Source organism: Bubalus bubalis, chromosome 9 (assembly GCF_019923935.1).
Source record: "Bubalus bubalis isolate 160015118507 breed Murrah chromosome 9, NDDB_SH_1, whole genome shotgun sequence".
Taxonomy (NCBI): Eukaryota; Metazoa; Chordata; class Mammalia; order Artiodactyla; family Bovidae; genus Bubalus; species Bubalus bubalis.
This window is the reverse complement of record NC_059165.1, coordinates 14,120,178-14,146,484: the sequence shown is the minus strand read 5'-3', so window position 1 is coordinate 14,146,484 and position 26,307 is coordinate 14,120,178. Positions and strand designations below refer to the sequence as shown.

The following is a 26,307-nucleotide window of genomic DNA, read 5'->3' as shown; positions in this document are numbered from 1 at the left end:
CTATTTCTGGGCATACAAAAATACACATTGAAGCAATACACTTTTAAAATATCACCAGAACTTACCTGGTGGTCCAGTAGTTCAGACTGCACATCCAATACAGAGCCACGGGTTCAATCCCTGGTTAGGGAACTAAGATCCCACACGTCACAGGGTGCTGCTTTCTAAAGATAAAAAAAAGGACAAAAGTAAAAAAAAAAAAAGTTATTACCATTAATAATTATTGGGGGAATGCTCTTAGAAATTAAAAGATTTTTGCTCAGAAGCTACTAGTTCAATTTCTGATACTTTGTTCACAGACATGCACAGTAAAAATTGAAATAAAACCCATTATAGATATATTAGGTTGGCCAAAAAGTTCATTCAGGTTTGAAAGACTTGAACAGACTTTTTGGCTAACCTTATAGAAAAAATGTTTTTATTCCAGTGGAATTTATAGATGTTAACTGACATAAATGCATCATCTATAAGTTGAGAATTACATTTTATTTGAGGACTACAGTCCAGGAAGGCGGACTCTCAGTTCTGACAAACTTCCAAAAAGGTAAGGCAGGGGCCAAGATATATTGGAGTTTTTGCATTTTTGCTGAAAATACGTGGTTGAATATCAGTTACTCTGAATCACACACACAGAAGACATCAAGGTAAGAGCTTTTAGTGCCTTTCTATATATGGAAAGAGTCTGGGCTCATTGAAATTCCTTTGATATGTATTTTATCCAGGGCAAGGATCCTGTTTTTCTCATTTCTGAATTACCCTCAGGGTACGCTGTTGGGGGCAGGTGCAGTGGCCGAGGGCTTGATGGTGGGGCTACTTCATTGATTATTGAAATGACAGGCAACTTTTTTGTCCATAGCACCTCCTTGTGGTCATAAATTAGATGAAGGTTTGGGAGACATTTCATGACCAATTTTCCCACAGCACTAGGAATTACGACCCAGGAAAAATTCCCCTTGTTGCTTCTCTCCATTTCTACAGTTGCACTGTTACAGTTATTCTGGGTAGAGTTACATTTGATCAACTGCCTCAAGACGTTCAGCCATTAGTTTTGTCAGAGGACGGGCTACCATTGCAAAGTGCAATAGAAAACTATCTTCCCAACCCAGGGATCGAACCCAGGTCTCCCACATTGCAGGTGGATTCTTTACCATCTGAGCCACCAGGGAAGCATACAGGTAGTATCATTAATAAAATCATAGTATAGCAGGTAGCTGCTGCTGCTGCTAAGTCGCTTCTGTCATGTCCGACTCGTTGCGACCCCATGGACTACAGCCCACCAGGCTCCTCCATCCATGGGATTTTCCAGGCAACAGTACTGGAGTGGGGTGCCATTGCCTTCTCCCATAGCAGGTAGAGACAGGCATAAATAGCTGGAGAAACGAGAGGACAGAGTAAAACAATAATTGGTGTAACTGGATGTAATCTGGTCACAATAAGTCATCAAGTCTACAGGGGAGGCAGCTGGAGAAGAAAAATTCTAAAGGGATCAAATAGAGATAAATCATACCTTTTGTAAATGAAGATAACAATTACCAACTTGTTGCAGGTCAAAACATAAGAAAGGCTTTCTGAAAGAGATTAAAAGGCAGTGTTTTAGAAAAAAGTCATAAAATTATAAATGATTTATTGCTCATAATTCCTGTTGATCTGGGTGAAGTCAGGTTTTCCTTTAGAGTTCTGTAATTTCTTATGCATTTTAGTAGTATGATCTAAAAGTCATTAGAAACTTGTTTGTCCAAAAGTCCTTTTTATGAATCATCTCGAGGATCTTTATAAAAACATCTGAGTAAAATAATGATTGTCTATTAATACAAGTGACTAAAGACTTAAAATGGCATGGTTAAAAATCTGATTATAATGCACTTGACAAGAAACGTGGTTATTTCTGTGACATACAGCATTTTAAGATAACTAGAATTATGACCTGATAACATACCAGGATGTACCAGGATTTAGATTTTGGAACATCTATATTAATGATATCCACCTATGTAAGAAAATTTTACCATCACTTGACCGTATTTCCCATGTAATATATCCAATAAATTCATTTAGTTTAGTATCTGTCTTTGGAATATTTCAGGGGCCCTTTGAAGCATCCCAAAATTAGCTACAGGTCAGAAGAATTTTGGTTAGAATTTCACTTAGGCAAGTTTGTAAGAGACATCAAAGTTTTAAAACACTATCAGGCCATTAAAACACTATCAAATAAAATTATAGGTCAATGAAACAATACTTAACCAACTGAAGAGACAAAAGATTTTTAAGGTAAATACCGATCATTTAGAAGACAAATAAACTCATAATCGTGTATCAAAAGTACCCTAACATTTCCAGAAAGCTTTTCCCTCTGAACAGAAGAGGAAACTCCAGCCCTTCACCAATCTACCTTGAATTACAAAGTTCACTTACCTAATTAAATGTAATTCAATCTCAGCCTAATCATGTCCAAAACTGTTCTCAGTCCTCCCTTTCCACAAACTTTGCACAATTTTCTGTACCTATTTAGTTTATTCTTCATTTTCTTTTGCATTTAGAATTAATTAGGGCAAAAATCTCTTTTCCCTTAACACAATACATTTCCATTCTTCATACCTTCTTTTGCTGAAAACACACATCCTGCTTCCCTTGCATACTAAAATATTTCCTTTATTTCCAGTAGCTAATTCCCAATCCTTAAAAACCTTGATTTCTAGCGAAAACTAAGAAGCAAGCAATTATGAACACACCAGTGTTTCTTGATGGGTAAACTTATGAACATATTCTATAACCTCTAGAAGCATGCACTTTCTCATGGAGTATCTCTCCTTAATGTGCTACAAGATGTGTCTAATAACCAAACATCTTTAGTTTTCAGCAATTAATGTTCCAGGATTTTATCTTACTTGAAATAATCTGGATATTCAGTGAATTCCACCATTTACCTTAGCAAAGTTCTAAAGTTTCAAGTTACCAAAAATCTGGAGAAACTATTTTAGGTAGATCCAAAACATTATTCCTAAAGAGTTCACCAGAAAACTCTTATTTATATTTTATAACTTGCAAAAACAATACACCAGGTTAATTCTGCTTGCTGACAAACTTTGCAACAGACATAATTAACTTACTGACCTTCAAAACACCTAGGTACAATAAAAATAAGATAGGTCTATTGGTTAAGCCAACAAGCTTAAGCTAGCTTTAATACCAGATATTAGTATTTACTGGATTACATGAACCTAAAATTCTATCTGGCCAGTTTTCTTCATACTTAGAAGTATTTAATTTGCAAGCACTTACTTTTAAGTAAATTAGAGCTCTTTTATAAATTTTGGGAATACTATCTGGAGATAGAGACATATGTACAATTTGCACAGACATAAACAGACATAACTAGAGATCTTAGGCTTAGTTATGAGTCAGGCATTACAATATAAACTTACTAGTTTATAGCAGTGAAATAAGTTTATTTACTTAGATGATTAAGGCTTTACTATTTGTAGAAAAGACTTAAGATTTGTATTTGTCTATGACAAATCCTTAATGAAGCTGTAAATTTGCTTTTGGTGAGGGAGATTTTTTCAGAGGTTTGAGTTTTAAAAGTCTTCCTCCCCCTCCCCCCCTTTCCCCTTTGGTTTCCGATTCCAACTGATTGAGGTAATCAGGCTCAGTCTCAAGTCACTGTGGACTGTACTTCAAATTTTTGATTTGTTGAAATCTGCTAGACAGTTGCTTTTAACTCTCCTAAGAACCGATCTGCCACCTAAATGGTATAAAAAGATCAATTTGCCCAGCTACATTTTCTTTAGTTTTTTTCTTTTTCTTTTTTTTTAATGAATAAGAAGATTTCCAAGTACACTGAAAATCAGGAATTCCATATTCTAGAATTTTAGGGTTCAGTTCTTCAGGGCTTCAAAAGTTTGCACAAGGTATTCAACAAAGACCCTCTTTCTGAGGGTACAAGTCAAATTCAGAGCAAAAAGGCCCCTCTATTATTGTTTTTATGAACCCCAGAATATTAGCTCCCAGTTTCTAATATTTTGTGGGCTTAGGTAACACTACCAGTTTCCTTTAGTATGTTTAATTGATAGCACCTTAGGGGTAGATGTATATGCCCCATCTTAAAGTAGGTAGGGGACACATTCCCCAGTGAGAATCAATGTCTATCACACGATCTAATTAGGTACAGGCGATGTAACCATGTCATATAAAGCCCATGGAAATACACCAATTTTTGGACACTTTCATCTCAGTTTTATACCTTTAACTTCAGTTTTCAAGAGGACCCCATCATCAGGAAGCCTTGGTCTTACTAGGAGTCCTAGAAGCTTTCCTTTTTATCCTCCAGCCATTTTATCTACTTTTTTTGTAAAAAGGCTTTGAGGTTCCCAGTGAGGAGCTGAACCAGGGGACTCAGGCCTTTGTAACCTTTTAACTTGATTAGTTGGCCTAACGTTGCCACAAGCAATTGCTGGTCAGGTATCTCAGTGTAATTTTTTCCAGTCTGCTAAATATATATGTATTGTTTAAACTAAGGTAAATACAGCAGACTTGGTTGGGGCCTTTCAAGGTTAAATGGAACAAAAGGACCCCTTATTGGTCCCCAACACTAGGTAGTATTGTATCAAACCTTTGTTTTAATCCTATTAATACCTGTTTTATCTACCCTATTTCTTGAGAACTACCTGAAGATTTTTTTTTTTTTTTATCCTTTTGGAACAAGTCCCTTTAAAATGTTCGCCTTGTTGGCAAGAAGTCTTTAAACTGTCCATGAGCTTCTTACTTCCCTGTTAATCTAATTAACAATCTCATGTTTTATTAGCAACTGTAAGACTCACTAAGGGGAAGTCTAGACCACAAAAAATGTTTCCCGAACTTTGCTTATTTTAAACTAAGGGAGTTTCTAGGTTATATACGCGTGTGTGTGCGCGCGTGCGCATGCGCACGCGCATGTCTCTAGTGTTCTTGCTGGCTTTCTGGGAAGTCCCATGGACAGAAGAGCCTGGTGGGCTGCAGTCCATGGGGTCACAAAGATTTGGACATGACTGAGCACTCACACACAAACACATATATATATAAAACCTTCTAATTTCCACACCTCCCCCCTACCACCCGGCAAAGGTACCAATAAAACAGCTGAGAGTTCTTTAAATATTTACCAATGTAAAACCTTCTCCAATTTAAAGGGTCCATCACCTGGCCACTGACAAGTAGTATCTTCATAGCAACTCACACCAATAAGATGCAAGACATGTTCCCACAAGGGAGTGCTAATCATGCAGCCTTCACAACATCTACAAAGGTTACTTCCCCAAAGTCTAAGAAAGTGAGGGGCCATCACTGTATAGGCAGGCAGAATGAAGTGAAAGATGACCAAGGGGTGGGGCCCTTATGACGAACGTCCTTGAGAGCTGGCACAGCTGGACAAAAGGCCAGCCTGGAATTCCAGTCTATTCAACTGGCTGCCAAATGTACACCAAATGTGTGCCTTCTGGATAAGAGACCCAGGTCTCAAACCAGAGCAGGCGAGAAGGGGGATTGTGAGGAGGGACGCCTAAGTTCAGGTGGAATGTTTCCATCTCAAACACACAGGGAGAAAAAAGCAAGTCCTTCCTAGAAAGGCTTTTGTTACTTTAAGGACAGAACTGTGAAAAGATGTTTTATCCAGCCGGATTTTCTCTAGCTGTGCACACACACAAAAATTAATTCTGTAACCTCTAAAGAATCTCAGTTTGGCCATCTTAAGGGCAAGATTTCCTTTAATTTCCTGTTACGTTCTGGAAGTTTAAGTTCTGTATGTACATATTAAATCTTCCTAGTGTCTTTCAACAGAGGTTAAGCCAGGTATCTCTTCTTGCAAGTAAGGTTCTAAGAAAACCTGCTTCTTCAGGGAGGAGTTGAACCACCACCAAATAAAACTTAGTATCTTGCTCCTTGGAAGGAAAGCTATGACCAACCTAGACAATGTATTAAAGAGCAGAGACATCACTTTGCCAACAAAGGTCCATATAGTCAAAGCTATGATTTTTCCAGTAGTCATGTATGTATGTGAGAGTTGGACCATAAAGAAGGCTGTGTGTTTGTATGTTAGTTGGTCAATCATGTCCAACTCTTTGTGACCCCATAGACTATAACCTGCCAGACTCCTCTGTCCATGGAGTTCTCCAGGCAAGAATACTGGAGTGCGTTGCCATGCCCTTCTCCAGGGGATTTTCCTGACCCAGGGATTGAATACGGGTCTCCTGCATTCATGGCTCAGAGGGTAAAGAGTCTGCCTGCAATGCGGGAGACCCGGGTTCGATTCCTGGGTTGGGAAGATCCCCTGGAGAAGGAAATGGCAATCCACTCCAGCACTCTTGCCTGGAAAATCCCATGAACGGAGGAGCCTGATAGGCTACAGTCCATGGGGTCGCAAAGAGTTGGACACGACTGAGCAACTTCACTTTCACTTTCTCCTGCATTGTAGGCAGATTCTTCACTGTCTGAGCCACAAAGGAAGTCCAAAGAAGGCTGAGTGCAAAAAAAAAAAAAAAAATCAACCCTGACTATTCAGTGGGAGGACTGATGCTGAAGCTCCCACACTTAGGCCATCTGATGTCAAGAGCTGACTCTGGAAAAGACCCTGATGCTGGGAAAGACTGATGGCAGAAGGAGAAGGGGCAGCAGAGGATGAGATGGTTAGATAGCATCGCCACCTCAATGGTCATGGATAAAAAAAAAGTCATGAATCTAAGCAAACTCTGGGAGATAGTGAAGGACAGGAGGCCCTGGAGTGCTCCAGTCCCTGAAGTCACAGAGTCGGACATAACTTAGTGACTGAACAACAACAACAAAATCTCATCAGCTAATAACCAGGTATCTGAGAGCTAAGAGAGACTCATCTAAACTCATCTGGACTTTTTGAGGAAGGGCAAACAGGATAAGGGGGCTTCTGCTGATACCAAAGCTCCCGTTCTTTGTAGAGTTCAAGAGAGGGAGAGAAGTCTGTTCTGGATCTCTTTGTTGGTTGCCAAAACTGTCAACTGAAAAACACACACACACAACCTAAAAATGTAGAACTATATTTTGTACTGAGGACTGGAGCCTGGGAAGGCATCGCCTCAGAAAGCTCTGAGGGACTATTCCTAAGAGGGAAAGAGGGGACAGGATATATAGGAGTTTTGTTTCTTTCTTCTTTTTAAATAAAATTAAGATAATATTCTACTGGGGAATATATGCAACAGATTTTTTTTTTAATCTCTCCATATCTACCTCCAGTAGTAGCGTTTTATAGGCAAATTTTAAATGGACACAAATTTTTAAAAATAATGAAAGCCATGTTTTGCTTAGGGATACTATTATATATATACCATACAGGTTATTTTACAGCAGATACTCGTCTGCCAAATTTCAGAGGACAGAATGCTAAGCAGTGAGCTTGGTGCTGTCCAGCTAGCTGTTTCTTGGCGTCCACCCTGGAGAATCTGTCAGGGTGTAAGGTCGAGACCATTTTATCACCACAAAGTCTCTTCTCAGAGGTGACTGCACTGTGATAGAACATTCATCTTCTTAAGATGCAAGGCCTGGCAAAAAGCCTCCCACGAGTCCACTGGATATGACAATGTTCTGTCTGACAAATTCCGTTGCTTCTTCTATTACATTATTGACTTCGGGTGCTGCCTTATTTGCTCGTTTCTTCATCCGTCCTTTTGCTTTGTTTACATCTTTCTCAGGTCTCTTCCAGTCGATCTGCACATAGCCACCATCACCGGCCATCTGAAGGAGAAGAAAGCCACCACCTACCGCAGTGGCTGCAAGTTTTCAAACTTTCTGGAACACAAATCCCGCACACCAGCCACTCACTCCACCCACTGCAATCTGGGTGGCTACTGAGTATTTTTCTACCATAGGTCCGGAGCTGTGGGCACACACTCGATTCCACCAGTGCTGTCTTCTGGCATACTCAGTTAAATCCAACACTTTGTAAGAGTCAGCATCACTTTCATATTCTTGGGGAGGGAGGTCCCGGGTCGCCGTGATACTGCCGCCGGCTGTACCGAGGCGGTCCCAACCCGCCCGCCTCTCCCCACTACTTTAAAAACGGCTCTAGGCCCAGGTGGAAGTCTATGGTAGGAGTTTTTGCTGAAAAAACTTTTTAGTCAAACATCAAAAGACTACTACTGATCACACACATAGACACAAAAGACATCTTCAAGTTAATGATTTTAGTGCTTTTTTATGAATGGGAAGAGGCAAGATTCTAGACCAACTGACATTATTTCTTTGATAGGCATCTTAAACACCCAGGGCCAGTATCCTGTTTTTCTCCATTCTGAATTCCCCTCAGGGTGCACCATCAGGGACAGCTGCAGTGGCTAGTGGCTTGATGGTGGACATTATTTGTTGTTTACTGAAATGGCAGGCAATGCTTTTTGGTCCGCATTTTCAATATTTCAGAACTTTTAGAATTAATGGCACAGAAGAGTTTCATTAGGCATATTTTCTTTTATGCTTTACTTCTTGAGTTCTTATCACAACCCACCCCCACAATAAAACACAAAAGCATCCAACTTGTACTGAAACTTGTATGTGCAATGAACATTTGATTCACACAGTATACAGGGGTGTCAATTACCAGAGAAAAACATTATTTAAATTATTATTACAGCCCACCCTCTAAGTCCAACAATTGGTTATATGCTTCTGAGGCTTGATGTTTCATTCTTCACTTTTATTATTTTCCTCCACGGATGGAGATCCAAGCATACAACCAGAGTCCAGTTGACATAAGCGTACTTTGGGGCTCCCTGTGCTCTTTGTTGTTGGCTGAGCAGAATTATAATCAGGACTTCTTACATTCATAACAAACTTCACTCTTGTTCTCCACTCATTCTTCTAAAGGGAAAACATAATGACAGAGTCATCAAAATTGATACTTGGTGGTGTCAATGTGTTGCTTATTCCAGTGCCATTTGTATACAAGCCAAGTATGGGAAATTGGAAGGCTTTTTGTTTCACGCTTTCTGATGTTGTTGCTCTTCTATGTGAATGTAGCTGATGCTTGGGTGTTTTGTGCAAGATTGCACATTGGCTGGCTTCTGAGTTCAGTGGTTGTTTTTACCTTCATTTTCTTTGCCTCTCAGGCCTTTGGAATTTTTAATTTGAATAAGATTATTAGAATATTACTATTATTACATAATAACAAAGTCAATGTGTTCTAGAAATTTAAAGTACTTGACAGGCTGTAGAGCAAAGATTGGTATTAATCAGGATTGGAAGTGATTCTCGATTCAAGCATTTCCCACTTGTCACTTAATTCCTGCTGTTGCTGCTGCTGCTAAGTCGCTTCAGTCGTGTCCGACTCTGTGCAATCTCGTAGATGGCAGCCCACCAGGCTCCCCCGTCCCTGGGATTCTCCAGGCAAGAACACTGGAGTGGGTTGCCATTTCCTTCTCCAATGCATGAAAGTAAAAAGTGAAAGTGAAGTCGCTCAGTCGTGTCCGACTCTTAGCGACCCCATGGACTGCAGCCTACCAGGCTCCTCCATCCATGGGATTTTCCAGGCAAGAGTACTGGAGTGGGGTGCCATTGCCTTCTCCACACTTAATTCCTATTAGCCTCTATTTTTCTCCATTAATAAAATAGGCATTCTATCTACATTTCAGGTTTGTTAGCATTAAATACCCCACTCCAGTACTCTTGCCTGGAAAATCCCATGGATGGAGGAGCCTGGTAGGCTGCAGTCCATGGGGTCGCTAAGAGTCGGACACGACTGAGCGACTTCATTTTCACTTTTTACTTTCATGCATTGGAGAAGGAAATGGCAACCCACTCCAGTGTTCTTGCCTGGAGAATCCCAGGGACAGGGGACCCTGGTGGGCTGCTGTCTATGGGGTCACACAGAATCGGACACGACTGAAGTGACTTAGCAGCAGCAGCATTAAATAAAATACCTATAAAGTACCTAGCATATTACTTGTATCACGATGACAGTAAATATCAACTGCTATTGTTAAAACTGCCAGTGGCTTTTTGAAGCGCATGAATGTTAAAATCATTACATATGGAAATGAGGTGGTTTTTTTTTCTAATTGAATAAGGTTATTTCAGTTAGGAAATTAGGAAAGTTATTTTAGTCTAATCTTTTTTATAAATTTAAGCCTTAAATTTGCAAATGTATTTTTGTTTGAGAGGTACTATATATTAGAAAAAGCATGCTGGTATGAATCTTAAAATCAATTACAGAGAGAAAAATGGGAAAAGCACAAACTCATGGAGAATAAACAACATGCTACTAAAACAAACAAAAAAGGGTCAGTGAAGGAATCAAAGAGGAAGTCAGAAAATATCTGAAGACAAATGAAAATGAAAACACATTTTTCCAAAAATTTATGAGCTGCAACAAAAGTAGTTCTAAAGAGGGAAGTTTATAGCAATACAGACCTATCTTAAGAAAACAGAAAAAATCTCAATTAACCTCATCTTGAAAAGAATAATAAGCAAAGCCCAGAGTCAACAGAGGAAGGAAATAACAATCAAAGGGAATCAGTAAAGCAGAGACCAGAACAACAATAGAAAATATCAATGCAGGAGGCTCAGCGGCAGCCTGAAACTACGCTGACTCAGTAGCAATGGAGTCCAGTGGGCCCCCATGTGGAGCTCAGAGGGGATCGGGCCCTTCCCCCAAGAGCGAGGCCCCAGCCCCAGGAAGCAGGGCAGAAGGAAGGGAGGAGAAGGGAAATCAGGGATGTCAGTCATCTCTGTCAGGCACGGGTGTTCTGGCTTTACTGAAGGAAATCATCCAGACAAGATGGTGGAATAGAAGGGCTTGAGTCCACCTCCTCTCTTGAAAACACCAAAATCATAGCCAACTTCTGAACAACCACTGAGAAAGCAGACTCAAACCTACCAGAAAAGATATTCTTTATCCAAAGGCAAAGTAGAAGCCACTATATTCTATAGGCAAAAAGTTGGGGTATTTTCATGGTATAATCAAATCCCATACCCACCAGGTGGGAGATCCCCAAGATGGAAAATAATTATAACCCAGAGATTCTTCCCCAGGAGTGACAGCTCTGAGCCCCACATCAGGGTACACAGTCTGGGCGGGGGTCGGGGTAGGGTGTTCAGGCATTGGGAGGAGGAGTCCCCAGAGCATTTGGCTTTGATGGTCAGCGGGGCTTGAGTCCACAGGAAGTGGGAGAACAGGGACTCCACTCTTGGGGAGCACACACAAGGTTTCACATGCACTGGGACCCAGGTCAAAGCAGCAACTCCAGAGGGGTCTGGGCCAGACCCACCTGCAGGTCTTGAGGGTCTCCTGGGGAGGCAGCTGTGTCTCACTGTGGGGACAAGGACACTCAGGCAATACTCACGCACGAGCTCTCTCCAACGTCACCGTATTGACACTGAGGCCTGGCCCCAACTGACAGCCATTTGTAGAGACATGGATGGATCTCAGGATTATCACACTAAGTGAAGTAAGCCAGAGGACGCCAAATACCATATATCAGTTATATGTGGAATAAAAAAAAAAAGTACAAATAAACTTATGTACAAAACAGAAATAAATAGACCCCCAGACATAGAAAACAAACTTACGGTGACCAAAGGGAAAAGGTTCAAGGGAGAGATAAATCAAGAGTTTGAGATTAAAACTCCTGTACACAGTACTACATACGAAATACATACCCGGAAATTCCGTGGCAGTCCAGTGCTTAGGATTCCACACTCTCACTGCCCAGGGCCTCAGTTCAATCCCTGGTCAGTGAACTAAGATCCCACATGCCATATGGTGCGGTCACAAAAGTAACTAATTTTTTAAAGTTAATTAATTAATTAAATTAGACAACCAGCAAGGACCTGCTGCATGGCACAAGTATCTATATACTCCGTATTTTATAACCACCTATAAGGAAAAAGAATCTGAAAAAATATATATGTGTGTGTAATAATCACTTTGCTGTATACCTGAAACTAATACAACATTGTAAATCAACTATACTTCCATAAAAAAACAAAAATACCATTTCTCTCGTGTGTGTGTGTGTGTGTGTGTGTATCAAAGTAAAAATATTTTTTTAAGGGAACCATCCCACATGGTTTGTGGGAATGTAAATTGGTACAGCTATTATGGAAAATAGTATGCTGCTACTGCTGCTGCTGCTAAGTCGCTTCAGTCGTGTCCGACTCTGTGCGACCCCATAGATGGCAACCCACCAGGCTCCCCCGTCCCTGGGATTCTCCAGGCAAGAACACTGGAGTGGGTTGCCATTTCCTTCTCCAATGCATGAAAGTGAAAAGTGAAAGTGAAGTCGCTCAGTCGTGTCCAACCCTTAGTGACCCCATGGACTGCAGCCCACCAGGCTCCTCCATCCATGGGAGTTTCCAGGCAAGAGTACTGGAGTGCAGGCGGCTGCGACGGGCATGCTAAGCATGGCCGAGAGGAGTCACCCACCTCCGAGGTCAGGGGCAGAAGCCAGGAGGACTCCATGCCCGAAGGGCAGCGGCCAAGAGGAGTTACCCCACGTCCGAGGTCAGGGGCAGTGGCCCAGAGTGCCAGGCCGCGATGGAGCAGGAATGGCTGAGAGAAGATACCCAGCGTCCGAGGTCAGGGGCGCCCGTGTCCGAGGTCAGGGGCAGCACCGGGAGGAGATATCCCACGCCCCAAGCCGGAGGACAGGGGCAGCGGGCAGGAGGAGCAACCCCACACACGAGGCCAGGGGCGGTGGCTGGGAGGACCAACCCCACGTCCAAGGAGCCATGGCTGCGTGGGTGCAGGAGGGCCTAGAGGAGCTATACCTCGTTGAAGGTCAGGAAGGGTGGCAGTGAGGAGATGCCCCTCGTCCAAGGTAAGGAGCAATGGCTGCGCTTTGCTGGAGCAGCTGTGAAGAGATATCCCATGCCCAAGGTAAGAGAAACCCAAGTAAGACGGTAGGTGTTGCAAGAGGGCATCAGAGGGCAAACACACTGAAATCATACTCACAGAAAACTAGTCAATCTAATCACACTAGGACCACAGCCTTGTCTAACTCAATGAAACTAAGCCATGCCTGTGGGCAACCCAAGATGGGCTGGTCATGGTGGAGAGATCTGACAGAATGTGGTCCACTGGAGAAGGGAATGGCAAACCACTTCAGTATTCTTGCCTTGAGAACCCCATGAACAGTATGAAAAGGCAAGATGATAGGATACTGAAAGAGGAACTCCCCAGGTCAGTAGGTGCCCAATATGCTACTGGAGATCAGTGGAGAAATAACTCCAGAAAGAATGAAGGGATGGAGCCAAAGCAAAAACAATACCCAGCTGTGGATGTTACTGGTGATAGAAGCAAGGTCTGATGCTGTAAAGAGCACTATTGCATAGGAACCTGGAATGTTAGGTCCATGAATCAAGGCAAATTGGAAGTGGTCAAACAAGAGATGGCAAGAGTGAATGTCGACATTCTAGGAATCAGCGAACTGAAATGGACTGGAACAGGTGAATTTAACTCAGATGACCATTATATCTACTATTGCGGGCAGGAATCCCTCAGAAGAAATGGAGTGGCCAGCATGGTCAACAAAACAGTCCGAAATGCAGTATTTGGATGCAATCTCAAAAACGACAGAATGATCTCTGTTCATTTCCAAGACAAACCATTCAATATCACAGTAATCCAAGTCTATGCCCCAACCAGTAACACTGAAGAAGCTGAACGGTTCTGTGAAGACCTACAAGACCTTTTAGAACTAACACCCAAAAAAGATATCCTTTTCATTATAGAGGACTGGAATGCAAAAGTAGGAAGTCAAGAAACACCTGGAGTAACAGGCAAATTTGGCCTTGGAATACGGAATGAAGCAGGGCAAAGACTAATAGAGTTTTGCCAAGAAAATGCACTGATCATAACAAACATCCTCTTCCAACAACACAAGAGAAGACTCTATACATGGACATCACCAGATGGTCAACACCGAAATCAGATTGATTATATTCTTTGCAGCCAAAGATGGAGAAGCTCTATACTCAGCAAAAACAAGACCAGGAGCTGACTGTGGCTCAGACCATGAACTCCTTATTGCCAAATTCAGACTTAAATTGAAGAAAGTAGGGAAAACCACTAGACCATTCAGGTATGACCTAAATCAAATCCCTTATGATTATACAGTGGAAGTGAGAAATAGATTTAAGGGCCTAGATCTGATAGAGTGCCTGATGAACTATGGATGGAGGTTCGTGACATTGTACAGGAGACTGGGATCAAGACCATCCCCATGGGAAAGAAATGCAAAAAAGCAAAATGGCTGTCTGGGGAGGCCTTATAAATAGCTGTGAAAAGAAGAGAAGCAAAAAGCAAAGGAGAAAAGGAAAGATATAAGCATCTGAATGCAGAGTTCCAAAGAATAGCAAGAAGCGATAAGAAAGCCTTCTTCAGCGATCAATGTAAGGAAATAGAGGAAAACAACAGAATGGGAAAGACTAGAGATCTCTTCAAGAAAATTAGAGATACCAAAGGAACATTTCATGCAAAGATGGACTCGATAAAGGACAGAAATGGTATGGACCTAACAGAAGCAGAAAATATTAAGAAGAGATGGCAAGAATACACAGAAGAACTGTACAAAAAAGATCTTCATGACCCAGATAATCACAATGGTGTGATCACTGACCTACAGCCAGACATCCTGGAATGTGAAGTCAAGTGGGCCTTAGAAAGCATCACTACGAACAAAGCTAGTGGAGGTGATGGAATTCCAGTTGAGCTCTTTCAAATCCTGAAAGATGATGCTGTGAAAGTGCTGCACTCAATATGCCAGAAAATTTGGAAAACTCAGCAGTGGCCACAGGACTGGAAAAGGTCAGTTTTCATTCCAATCCCAAAGAAAGGCAATGCCAAAGAATGCTCAAACTACCGCACAATTGCACTCATCTCACATGCTAGTAAAGTAATGCTCAAAATTCTCCAAGTCAGGCTTCAGCAATACGTGAACCATGAACTTCTGGATGTTCAAGCTGGTTTTAGAAAAGGCAGAGGAACCAGAGATCAAATGGCCAACATCCACTGGATCATGGAAAAAGCAAGAGAGTTCCAGAAAAGCATCTATTTCTTCTTTATTGGCTATGCCAAAGCCTTTGACTGTGTGGATCACAATAAACTGTGGAAAATTCTGAAAGAGATGGGAATACCAGACCACCTGATCTGCCTCTTGAGAAATTTGTATGCAGGTCAGGAAGCAACAGTCAGAACTGGACATGGAACAACAGACTGGTTCCAAATAGGAAAAGGAGTACGTCAAGGCTGTATATGGTTATCCTGCTTATTTAACTTCTATGCAGAGTACATCATGAGAAATGCTGGACTGGAAGAAACACAAGCTGGAATCAAGATTGCCAGGAGAAATATCAATAACCTCAGATACGCAGAGGACACCACCCTTATGGCAGAAAGTGAAGAGGAACTCAAAAGCCTCCTGATGAAAGTGAAAGTGGAGAGTGAAAAAGTTGGCTTAAAGCTCAACGTTCAGAAAACGAAGATCATGGCATCCGGTCCCATCACTTCATGGGAAATAGATGGGGAAACAGTGGAAACAGTGTCAGACTTTATTTTAGGGGGCTCCAAAATCACTGCAGATGGTGATTGCAGCCATGAAATTAAAAGACGCTTACTCCTTGGAAGGAAAGTTATGACCAACCTAGATAGCATATTCAAAAGCAGAGACATTACTTTGCCAACAAAGGTTCGTCTAGTCAAGGCTATGGTTTTTTCTGTGGTCATGTATGGATGTGAGAGTTGGACTGTGAAGAAGGCTGAGCGCCGAAGAATTGATGCTTTTGAACTGTGGTGTTGGAGAAGACTCTTGAGAGTCCCTTGGACTGCAAGGAGATCCAACCAGCCCATTCTGAAGGAGATCAGCCCTGGGATTTCTTTGGAAGGAATGATGCTAAAGCTGAAACTCCAGTACTTTGGCCACCTCATGCGAAGAGTTGACTCGGAAAAGACTCTGATGCTGGGAGGGATTGGGGGCAAGAGGAGAAGAGGACGACAGAGGATGAGATGGCTGCATGGCATCACTGACTCGATGGACGTGAGTCTCAGTGAACTCCAGGAGTTGGTGATGGACAGGGAGGCCTGGCCTGCTGCGATTCATGGGGTCGCAAAGAGTCAGACACGACTGAGCGACTGATCTGATCTGATCTGATCTCCATGGGAAATAGTATGGGGGTTCTCAAAAAGTTAAAAACAGAACTATAACTCAGCAATTCTACTGCAGGATTAATGAAAAACACTAATTTGAAAAGATACATGTACCCCAATGTTCATAGTAACATTATTTACAATAGCTAAAATATGGAAGCAATGTAAGTGTCCATCAACAAATGACAAAAATGTAGCATGTGTATACATATATATATATACACACACACAATGAAATATTAGTCATAAAAAAGAATGAAGTTCTGCCATTTGCAACAATGTTGATGGACCTAAAGTGTATTATGCTTAGTGAAGTAGGTCAGAGGAAGACAAATAGTGAATGTTATCTGAAAATATAAAGTAGTATAATATTGTTAATCAACTACACTTCAGTAAGAAACCAAAAAGCATGAAAGTTCTATAGTTTTCACAACTGAAATATCATTCACAGGGTCACTGAATTTGAGCAATTATAAATAAGTGTGCATTAAAATTATAAAAAGTGTGCAGGTTGACTAAGCTGCAGTGAGGGTACTTAGGAGAATAGACCTGGTGCTTCACAGGTGCTCAATTAATACTCTTTTCTGCCTTTTCTTTCAATTTATTTGCCTTAAACATGCAAAGGAATGAAGCACGCCCAAGTCTCCTTTTTAACTAGAAAATGTTATATATAACTTACAGCATAAGAGAGAAGTTAGCCAAATTTTTTAAGATCTGTTAGTGCTTGAAGGACCCTTCCATATGACCTAGGAAACTCCGTTTTTACAGATAAATGGTGCCAGTAATGGCCCTTATGCCTTATCTGAGACCCCCATCACATAACATTATGTGCTAAATTTATGTGTTTAAACTAGAAACAGTTTGTCTCACCTTTGAGACCAATGTACAATTGCCTACAGGATGCTGTCTCACGGGAGACAAGTGTATTAGAATTTACTATTGAGAGGAGGCTTTTCATTATTTTAATGTGAAGCTAAATTAGGCTGTTCTAGTATTTTAACTTTGCAACTTGATGTGAACCATCCAAACCCTGTGATCTCAAAGGAATAGCCCTTCGTTTCCATGAAGTGGTTGCATGGAAACAATCTCTCAGGGTGAAGATACGAATGTGAGGGGGCTGTCAGACCGACTTCCCTCAGCACCAAAGGAGATGCCAGGGAGAAAGGGGGTTGCTTAACCACAGTGAGGGGCCAGGTGCCATAAAGGCGGATGAACTGGATGGATGGGTCATACACATATTCTACGTATGTTCAACAACTACAGGTAGAAGCGGAAAATGAAGCATTTTCCTAAACTATTGTGAGGCCAGCCCAAGGTGGGCCTTCTGTCTCAGGGTTGGGCTGGGAAACATAGGCTCCTAGACCATAGGGGGTGGGGGTAGGGGTGTGTGTGTGTGTGTGTGTGTGTGTATTTGTACACACTCAGTCATGTCCCACTCTTTGCAGCCCATGGACTGTAGCCTGCCAGGCTCCTCCATGGAATTCTCCAGGCAAGAATACTGGAGTGAGTTGCTATTTCCAGCTCCAGGGGATCTTCCTGACCATGGGTGTACAGCCCGCTGTGTTTTTTTTTTTTTCCTATTTTGACAGATTTTGACAGACCTCCTCATATTGCCAGAAGGACAGGATCTTCAAGAAGTTCACAGTCATGGGAAAAGAGACAATAAGTGGGATGATTTGGGAGAATGGCATTGAAATACGTATAATATCATATATGGAACGAGTCACCAGTCCAGGTTTGATGCACGATACTGGATGCTTGGGGCTGGTGCACTGGGACGACCCAGAGGGATGGTATGGGGATGAAGGAGGGAGGAGGGTTCAGGATGGGGAACACATGTATACCTGTGGCAGATTCATTTCGATATTTGGCAAAACCAATACAATACTGTACAGTTTAAAAATAAAATAAAATTAAAATAAAAAAACAAACAAACAAAAAAAACAAAGTTTTCAAATTCAGAAAGAGAAAAACAGATATTATTAACATATTAGCATATTAACACATCTGTGTGAAATCTAGAAAAATGGTACAGATGAACCTATTTTCAGGGCAGGAACAGAGAGGCAGAGAGAGAACAGACATGCAGATACAGGGGGAAGGGGAGGGTGGGGTGAGTTGGGAGATTCACAGGTAAACACTACCATGTGTCAGATAGTGGGGAGCTGCTGCATAGCACAGGGACCTCAGCTCAGAACTCTGTGATGACCCAGGGAGACAGGCTGCGGTGGTTGGGTAGGGACGTCCAAGAAGGAGTGCGTGTGTGTGTGTACACACGGCTGACTCAAGCCACTGTACAGCAGAAACACAACACTCTAAAGCAATTCATGTTGCTGTTCAGTTGCCCAGCTGTGTCCAACTCTTTGCGACCCCATGGACTGCAGCAATTATACTCTGATTTAAAAAATCACCTACTTCACACATTTAGTCTTTGTTTAGGAGGATATAACCTGAATGTCAGTTGCCCCTTTCCTTCCCCGAGTCCACGCCTGTAGTCTTTTCCTGTCTTGAGCTGACCTGAACTCAAAGCTCAGCACTTCTTCAAGGTGACTTCCCAGAAAACTCACTGCAGCCAGAGCATTCCTGAGTGATGGAGTTTTTCCAGGATCCCACAGGGGAGTCTGAGGGGGAAGAAGTTACCCTCACATGCCACAGCAGACAACTTCATCCTCACTCGCTGTCTCTCTCTTCACGGCCTCTTCCTTACCTGGTCATTTCTGGGGGAACTGTTTTCACTTACAGTCCTCATCCAAAGCACCAATGCACACACGTGTGCATACACACACAGGCCTTGGGGACTACTCACTCTTGCTCCTAGACATCCCCCAGAACTTGGCATGTCCCTGCCGTCTGTGGCATCGTGCCTTAAAGCATCTGCATTCGGTGCACAAGGCCAAGTCCATCAGGAGCTCGAGGAAGCTAATGGCTTGTCATTAGCCGCTGGCATCCCGTGTTAAAGGGCTGGTCTGTGGCTTTGCGTGCTCTGGACAGACGCCTTGCAATCTCAACCCTTCCTCCCAGCAGCTGATCAACTATTTAAAACAAACACGTTGTTCTTATAAAAGGAAACTTCAGCTACTTCTTTGGACCGGAACAGATTTCTTCCTAGTTTTTTCCTAGGCTAGCCATGAAAACTGGCTTATAATAGTGGAGCGCACCCTGACTCTGTGTGAGACAAAGCAGCCACAAATTGCACCAGCAGAACGAGGAAGCCAGGCCATACTTTTAACATGCTTCTCATGGATCATTTCAATAAATATTTATAATCATCTACTATGCTCCAGCCCCCCACGCTAGGTGGGTACATGAGGCCTGACTGTGTAATATGAGCAGCTGGCTGCAGCTGGGAGGATGCCACCTGGGTCTTATAAACACGGCCTGCGTGGTGGGTGGTAAATAGTTAAGGGCACTCGGGTTCACAAGGAACTGAAGTGAGGGGTGTCGCAGTGGGAGGTTTTAAGCTCTGAGACTGGACGCGGCTGCAGCACTCATATAACAGCAACTGTGCTGAGCGGGGTGAGCTTGGGGAACACTCATTCCCCAGCCAACATTCATCTGAGGCTCATTTGGGGGTGCAATGCAAGAAGCATCTCTCCGGACGCTGTTGAAGTGCCCGCATTGAAAGCCTTGTGTCCCATGGTGAGAACCAAAGACTGCTCTGATCTGTGCCGAGTAACCACACAGGTATTCCTCCCTAGGGGTGTTCCAAGCAAAGGACGAGAGGCAGGAAGTTAATTGCCTGTTTCAGTTTCATGCTAGGTTCCCCCTAAATTCTAATTGGCAATAAAAGAGCCTGACTCCCCTCAACCTAAGTTGTAAGGGTGCTTTCTGGTAGGAGTTCCGCAGTGTAGCTAAGCAAGAATAAGGAGAGTGTTTCAAGAGGAACTTATAAAGCAAGGAATCTTGACTTAGACATCTAAGTTCATTAACACGGAGACGGCCTGTAGCTGCCTATAATTGAGAACCCACAGATGAATTCCCACAGTATGATTAATTAAATACGCTGTACAGAAAAGGTACCATCTCCTTGGCTTCTAGATGAGAGGCACTCACCTCAGTTATTCCAATTACTACCCTCTAGCCTGGGTTCCCTGGTGGCTCAGTGGGTAAAGAACCCGCCTGCCAATGCCAGGAGACATGGGTTTGATCCCTGGTTCAGGAAGATCCCCTGCAGAAGGAAATAGCTACCCACTCCAGTATTCTTGTCTGGGAAATCCCATGGACAGAGGAGCCTGGTGAGCTATAGTCCGTGGGGTCATAAAAAGGGATGGGCACGACTTAGTGACTAACCAACAACAACCCTCTAGCCTCAGTAATTCAGAGGAGGAGTTCTGATCTTTGACCTCTCCAAGATCCTCACCTTAATTCCGGGACAGTCTGCAGTAGTCTTTTAGAAGATGCTTGGGATGCAGCTTCAGCTGGCCAGTGGGAGAACTTTGGTGATGCCTGTCTCAGCCCAGAGCTCACCAGGAGTGACCAGGAACAGTCTGGGTAGACTTGTCTGTCGCAAAGTGGCTTAGAGTCCACACAACTCTCATGGGACAAACCCAAGATTTTCACAGAGCCTAGAGGAAATTTGGATGAAAATTGAAGGAATCCTGGAAAGTGTGCTCCTTGTGGGAGGATACTGGGAAAAACTAGTTTCAGACAGAGTGGCCAAAACTGAAGTACTTCCCTCTGTATTCTGAGATGGGTGCTTAGCTAGCTCCAAAAGACATCCCATACCATCCTGTGAAGTGACCAGGCACAGCTGTGGTCCAATAAAGGCAGCTGAGAAATCTGACAACCAAGAAAAACTGTCCTGAGCAGGACCTGGTACAGAAGGGGTTCTGGGAGGTGGTGCTTCCCCAGGGCAGCAACATCTCCTAGGGAGGAGGAGCCACCTCATCCCAGAGGTGGAAAAGAGCTGGCAGGAGCCCTCCCCAGGGTCTGTGAGACAAGGGCCCTCACAGGGAGGCAGGAAGAGAGCTGGTCCTCAGAAGTGTTCCTGTGTGGTACTGATGGGGAGATGGTTGTAGACGGTTGTCCCAAGTGAGCCCATGAGCCCATAGTACTGACTGTTGGAATGTGGTTCCAAGCAACATCACCCGAGTACAGATAGAACTGCCTCTCGGCCCCCTCGACCTATAGCTGCTCCATGGAAACGTCCTTTCAGTCTCTACCAGGCCAGTTCGGCAAACAGGCAGAAAAACAGAGGGCTGCATTCAGACAACATTAGAGAGAGGGATGGGTGTTCGGGTATACTGGGCACCAGACTTCAGTGGGAATGCAGTCTGGCAAATATTCCCTGCATCATTTTTGCAGCTTCAGTCTTCATACTGTTCGTTTAAGGTGATGTTTTAGAGACAGGTGTTTCATGATTTCGAATCCTGAACTCAGAGATGCTCCGTACATATGAACAGTCCACTGTGCAGATCCTCTTAGAAAGGAGGAAGTGTCTCTGGGGTGGTGGAACCTCTCCTTTCCTTCATGCAGGCCAGCCATTGACTAGTGAGCAGGATGAGAGAAACAGGTGGGTCATGATTTCTAAGTGGAACAAGTGTACGAGGCTGCTCAGGTACTCAAATTCTTGTGTATTCTTGTCTTATTCCTTTACCTACTGTTGATTTTTAATTTATGGCCCTAGCAAAATAGTAGAGGCAGAAGATACAATAGGAGAGGCAGAAGAAAACTATAATCCAATATCCTTTATAAATAGAAATGCAAAAATCTTACACTGAATATTAGCAAACTGAATCTAACAACGTATATGAAGGATTATACATCACGACCAAGTCGTGTTTATTCCAGGATTCAAAGGTGGATGTAACAGTTCTGAAATTAACCCAAATCATTAACACATCACAGAAAAAAAAATAAAAAGATTATCATCTCATCAGATGCTGGAAAAACATTTGTTGAAACCTTAACAAAAACCAACACACTTTCATGATAACAACACAGAACAAATTGAGAATAGAGGAGAACTTCTTCAACCTGCTAAAGGGTTTCTATGAAACTGATAAATACCACACTTAAAAGATTTAAAGATTTTTCTCCTAAGATCAGGAAAATAACAAAGATGTCTACTCTCAATACTGCTATGCAATGTTATACTTGAAGGTGTTCCCAGGGAAATTTGACAAGATAAAACAAGTTAATGATTAAAAAAAACATAGTAAAAACATCCAGGTTAGAAAAGAAATCAAACTATCTCTATTGCAGATGATAAGCAAAATATGTAAAAAAATTAGCGAGCTTAAAAGGTTGAAGATTTACAAAACTCAGTTGTATTTCTGAACACTAATAATAAACAATTCAAAGAAGAAATTATGACACTAATTCCATATACAACAACATCAAAAAAACTAAAATACTTCAGAATAAATTTAACCCAAAAAAGTTCAAGATTTGTACACTGAGAACTATAAAACACTGCTGAAAGAAATTAAGATTGGGATAATACTATTAGGATGTCAATACTCCTCAAATTAATCTAGATATAGAACTTCTGTTCAATCAGAACCCCAGCTGGCTTCTTTATTGAAATTGATAGGTTGATCTAAAATTCCATGGAAATTCAAGGAACCTGAAATAGTCAAAAACAATCCTGAAGGGAGAACAGATTTGGACAGCTAACATGTCCAATTTCAAAACCAGTTACAAACACAGTAGTCAAGACATCATGGTACAGGCATAAGGACAGACGATCAATGGAATAAAACTAACCCTAGAAATAAACCTATACATTTATGGTCAGTTGATTTGACAAGAATGCCAGGACAATTCAGTGGAGAAAAGATGGTCTCTATTCAACACGTTGTGCCGGAACAACTGTCTGCTGCTGCTGCTGCTGCTCCTGAGTCGCTTCAGTTGTGTCCGACTCTGTGCGACCCCATAGACGGCAGCCCACCAGGCTCTGCCGTCCCTGGGATTCTCCAGGCAACAACACTGGAGTGGGTTGCCATTTCCTTCTCCAATGCATGAAAGTGAAAAGTGAAAGTGAAGTCGCTCAGTCGTGTCCGACTCTTAGTGACCCCATGGACTGCAGCCTACCAGGCTCCTCCATCCGTGGGATTTTCCAGGGAAGAGTACTGGAGTGGGGTGCCATCGCCTTCTCCGAACAACTGGATACCGTATGTAAAAAATGAATTTTGACCACTAACTCACACCACCATATATAAAAATCATCAAAATATATTTAAAGGCCTAAATATAAGTGCTAAAACTATTAAACTCTTAGAATAAACATAGGTGTAAATATTTATGACCTCGTTTTACTTAACCAGGCTCATTTTGCCCAAAGTGCATGAGATGCCAAGGTTTGCAGCAAAGGAGCTTTATTCACAAGGCAGCCAAGTAAGGAAATGGGAAAATTAGTCTCAGAGCCACCTCCCTGAAGGCAGGGTGCAGGTATTTATGGGATAAAGGATAAAATATTGTAAATCAACTATACCTCAATAAAAAAAATAAGTTTTAAAAAAGAATAAAACAGCAGGGCTCTGTGACACACAGGGAGTGTGAGGAAAGGTGATTGGAAAAAGGTGTGGTAATGGTTGTTCTGAGCAGACCTAGCTAAGCAACAGGCCTCTGTACTTTCAAAAATGGAGCCACTCACCTAAAACTATAAAACTCCTAGAAAAGGACAGAGGTGGAACACTCTTTGACATACTCATAGCAATATATTTTTTTAATCTGTCTCCCAAGGCAAAGAAATGAAAACAAAAATAGACAACAGAAATCCAATTAAATTTAAAAGCTTTTGCACAGCAAAGGAAACCATCAACAAAATTAAAGGACAACCTACCAAATGTAGGCAATATTTTCAAATAATATGACTGTTAAGTTAATATCTAAAATATTTCAACAGCTCATACCAACCAGTATAAAAAAAGAAAATCCAATTAAAAAATGGACAGAAGACTTGAATAGATGTTTCCCAAAAAAAGAGATACAGATGGCTAACAGGCACATGAAATATTCATCATTAATCAGAGAATGCAAATCAAAACCACAATGAGACATCACCTCACACCTGTCAGAATAGTATCAGCAAGTCTACAAATAACAAATGTGGAGAGAAGTAAACCCTTATACCCTGCTGGTGGGATTAGAAATTGGTGTAGCCACTGGGGAAAAGTTTGGAGATTTCTCAAAACACTAAAAATAAAACTGCCATGTGATACAGCAATTCCACTCCCATGTATATGTAAAAAACAAAACAAAAAAAGCAACTACTTCAAGAAGATACATGCACCCCAAAATTCAGAGCAGCAATAGCCAGGGTATGGGAGCAATTTAAGATGAATGGATAGAGATGTGATGTGTGTACGTATGTGCTGGGCTTAGTCATGTCCAACTCTTTGTGACCCCATGGACTATAGCCTGCCAGGCTCCTCTAGCCATGGGATTTCCCAGGCAAGGAAACTGGAGCAGGCAGCCATTTCCCACTCCAGGGGATCTTCTCAAGCCAAGGATCAAATCCACATCTCTTACATCTCCTGCATTGGCAGGTGGATTCTTTACCACTTGCGCTAGTGGGAAGTATATATGTATGTACACACACACACACACACACACACACACATATGTATATATACATGGATACAATATACATATACACACAATGGAATGTTACTCAGCCATAAAAAATAATGAAATTCTACCATTTCCAACAAGATGAGCCTATAGAGTATTATCCTTAGCGAAATAAGAGAAAGGCAAACACTGTATGTTATCATGTATGCGGAATCTAAAAACCAGAGCCCAGACCAACTCCTGGCGGGGATGAAAGGAAGACAGCATTCCTTTTTCTCTGAGCCTTCAGAGAAGGGGAAAGTTAGGGTTAGGGGTTAGGGGTTAGGTTTATTGTTAGGGTTAGTGTTGGGGTTAGGGGTTAGGTTTATTGTTAGGGTTAGTGTTGGGGTTAGGGGTTAGGTTTATTGTTAGGGTTAGTGTTGGGGTTAGGGGTTAGGGTTAGGGGTTAGGGGTTAGGTTTATTGTTAGGGTTAGTGTTGGGGTTAGGGGTTAGGGTTATCGGGCATTAGGAGCAGGGTCAGGAGGAGGCAATGGAAGATCAGCACTGCCGTCGCCCACCTTTGTATTAGAATCGAGAACAGGTTTCTCCCTCTTCCCATTCTGCTGGGCCATAACTTTCCATATTCTTTGCGCAGGTTGATTCTGATGAAAGAATGTATATAGGGTATTCTTTCCCATTTTTCTTCCTGTTTCCCAAATAAATCCAGTTGCAACGTTGTATTTTAATTGAAGGCCATTTTTCTCTGAGCCTAAAGGGTGTTTGCACTATGCAAGGGTATCAAAAGGCACCATCTTTTTCTTTTCCATAGATTCAAACTTAAAGTCATCCAGTTTTGGAGAGTGGGGCCTAGAGGGCTGCAAGGGGGAACTGAATTAGCATTTCTCATTTTGCAATGGGGAAAAAAAAAATCTCATTTTGTTTCTAGATGGTTGCTGCAAAGAAATCTATCTTAGAGTACATGCTATAGTCATCAAGAAGCTCAGTCTCCAAGAGTCAATCCTTAACACTTCAGACAGTTAGACATAGATAAGAAAAGAAAGATCAAAAATCACAGCCCTGGGCCTTTAACCCGGATGTGGGCTGCTTCAGCAGCTGTAAACTTTTATACTGTCTGTCCGAATCCAGCAAGCTGGGCCTCCAACCCACCATCTGGGTGGGACAGCCAGACAATGAAGGCACAGGTGTGTCTCTAACAAGATTACTCACCACAAACACGTCTTCCAAACCCCAAACTCCAAAACCATTTCTTCACTGCAAAATAAAGCTAAATTCTGAAGGTTGGCGGCACCTGGCTGGGGAAATCAGGAGGACGCTTGCTGGAACAAATCGGCCAGGTAGTTGCTTGGTCTCTCAATAGCCACAAGGGGCAAGGAACCACAGAGGAAAGGGGTGTCTGGACTTACCTTCTGGCTAGCTCACCAAACCTGTCACCGAACCAGGTACTACCTTGTTCTACTCAACACACACCAAGGCAAACCTCCGAGACACAGTGCTTGCGTGCTAAGTCTCTTCAGTTCGCAGCAGCGTATTTATTTGCAAGGCAGCTAAGTAAGACTGAAAAACAAACCTCAAACTGCCCTCCCTGGAAAGCAAGAGGCAGGGTATTTTGAAATAAACAGCGGTCTGAGGGGAGCTCTGAGGCATTGGGGTGCAC

The 26,307-nt window shown here is 42.3% G+C and overlaps 1 long non-coding RNA gene and 1 pseudogene across 1 annotated transcript; both read right to left on the bottom strand.

The window, feature by feature from the left end:
- Positions 1 to 7,383: 7,383 nt before the first annotated feature.
- On the bottom strand, positions 7,384 to 8,252 carry LOC123335200 (annotated as a pseudogene).
- A 66-nt stretch (positions 8,253 to 8,318) lies between these two features.
- LOC123334977 lies at positions 8,319 to 26,141 on the bottom strand. Its single transcript, XR_006553149.2, has 4 exons — positions 26,057 to 26,141; positions 25,211 to 25,945; positions 20,496 to 21,622; positions 8,319 to 8,853 (listed from the first exon to the last, which is right to left on the bottom strand). It is a non-coding gene; the product is annotated as an uncharacterized LOC123334977 (long non-coding RNA).
- Between the last annotated feature and the right edge of the window lie 166 nt (positions 26,142 to 26,307).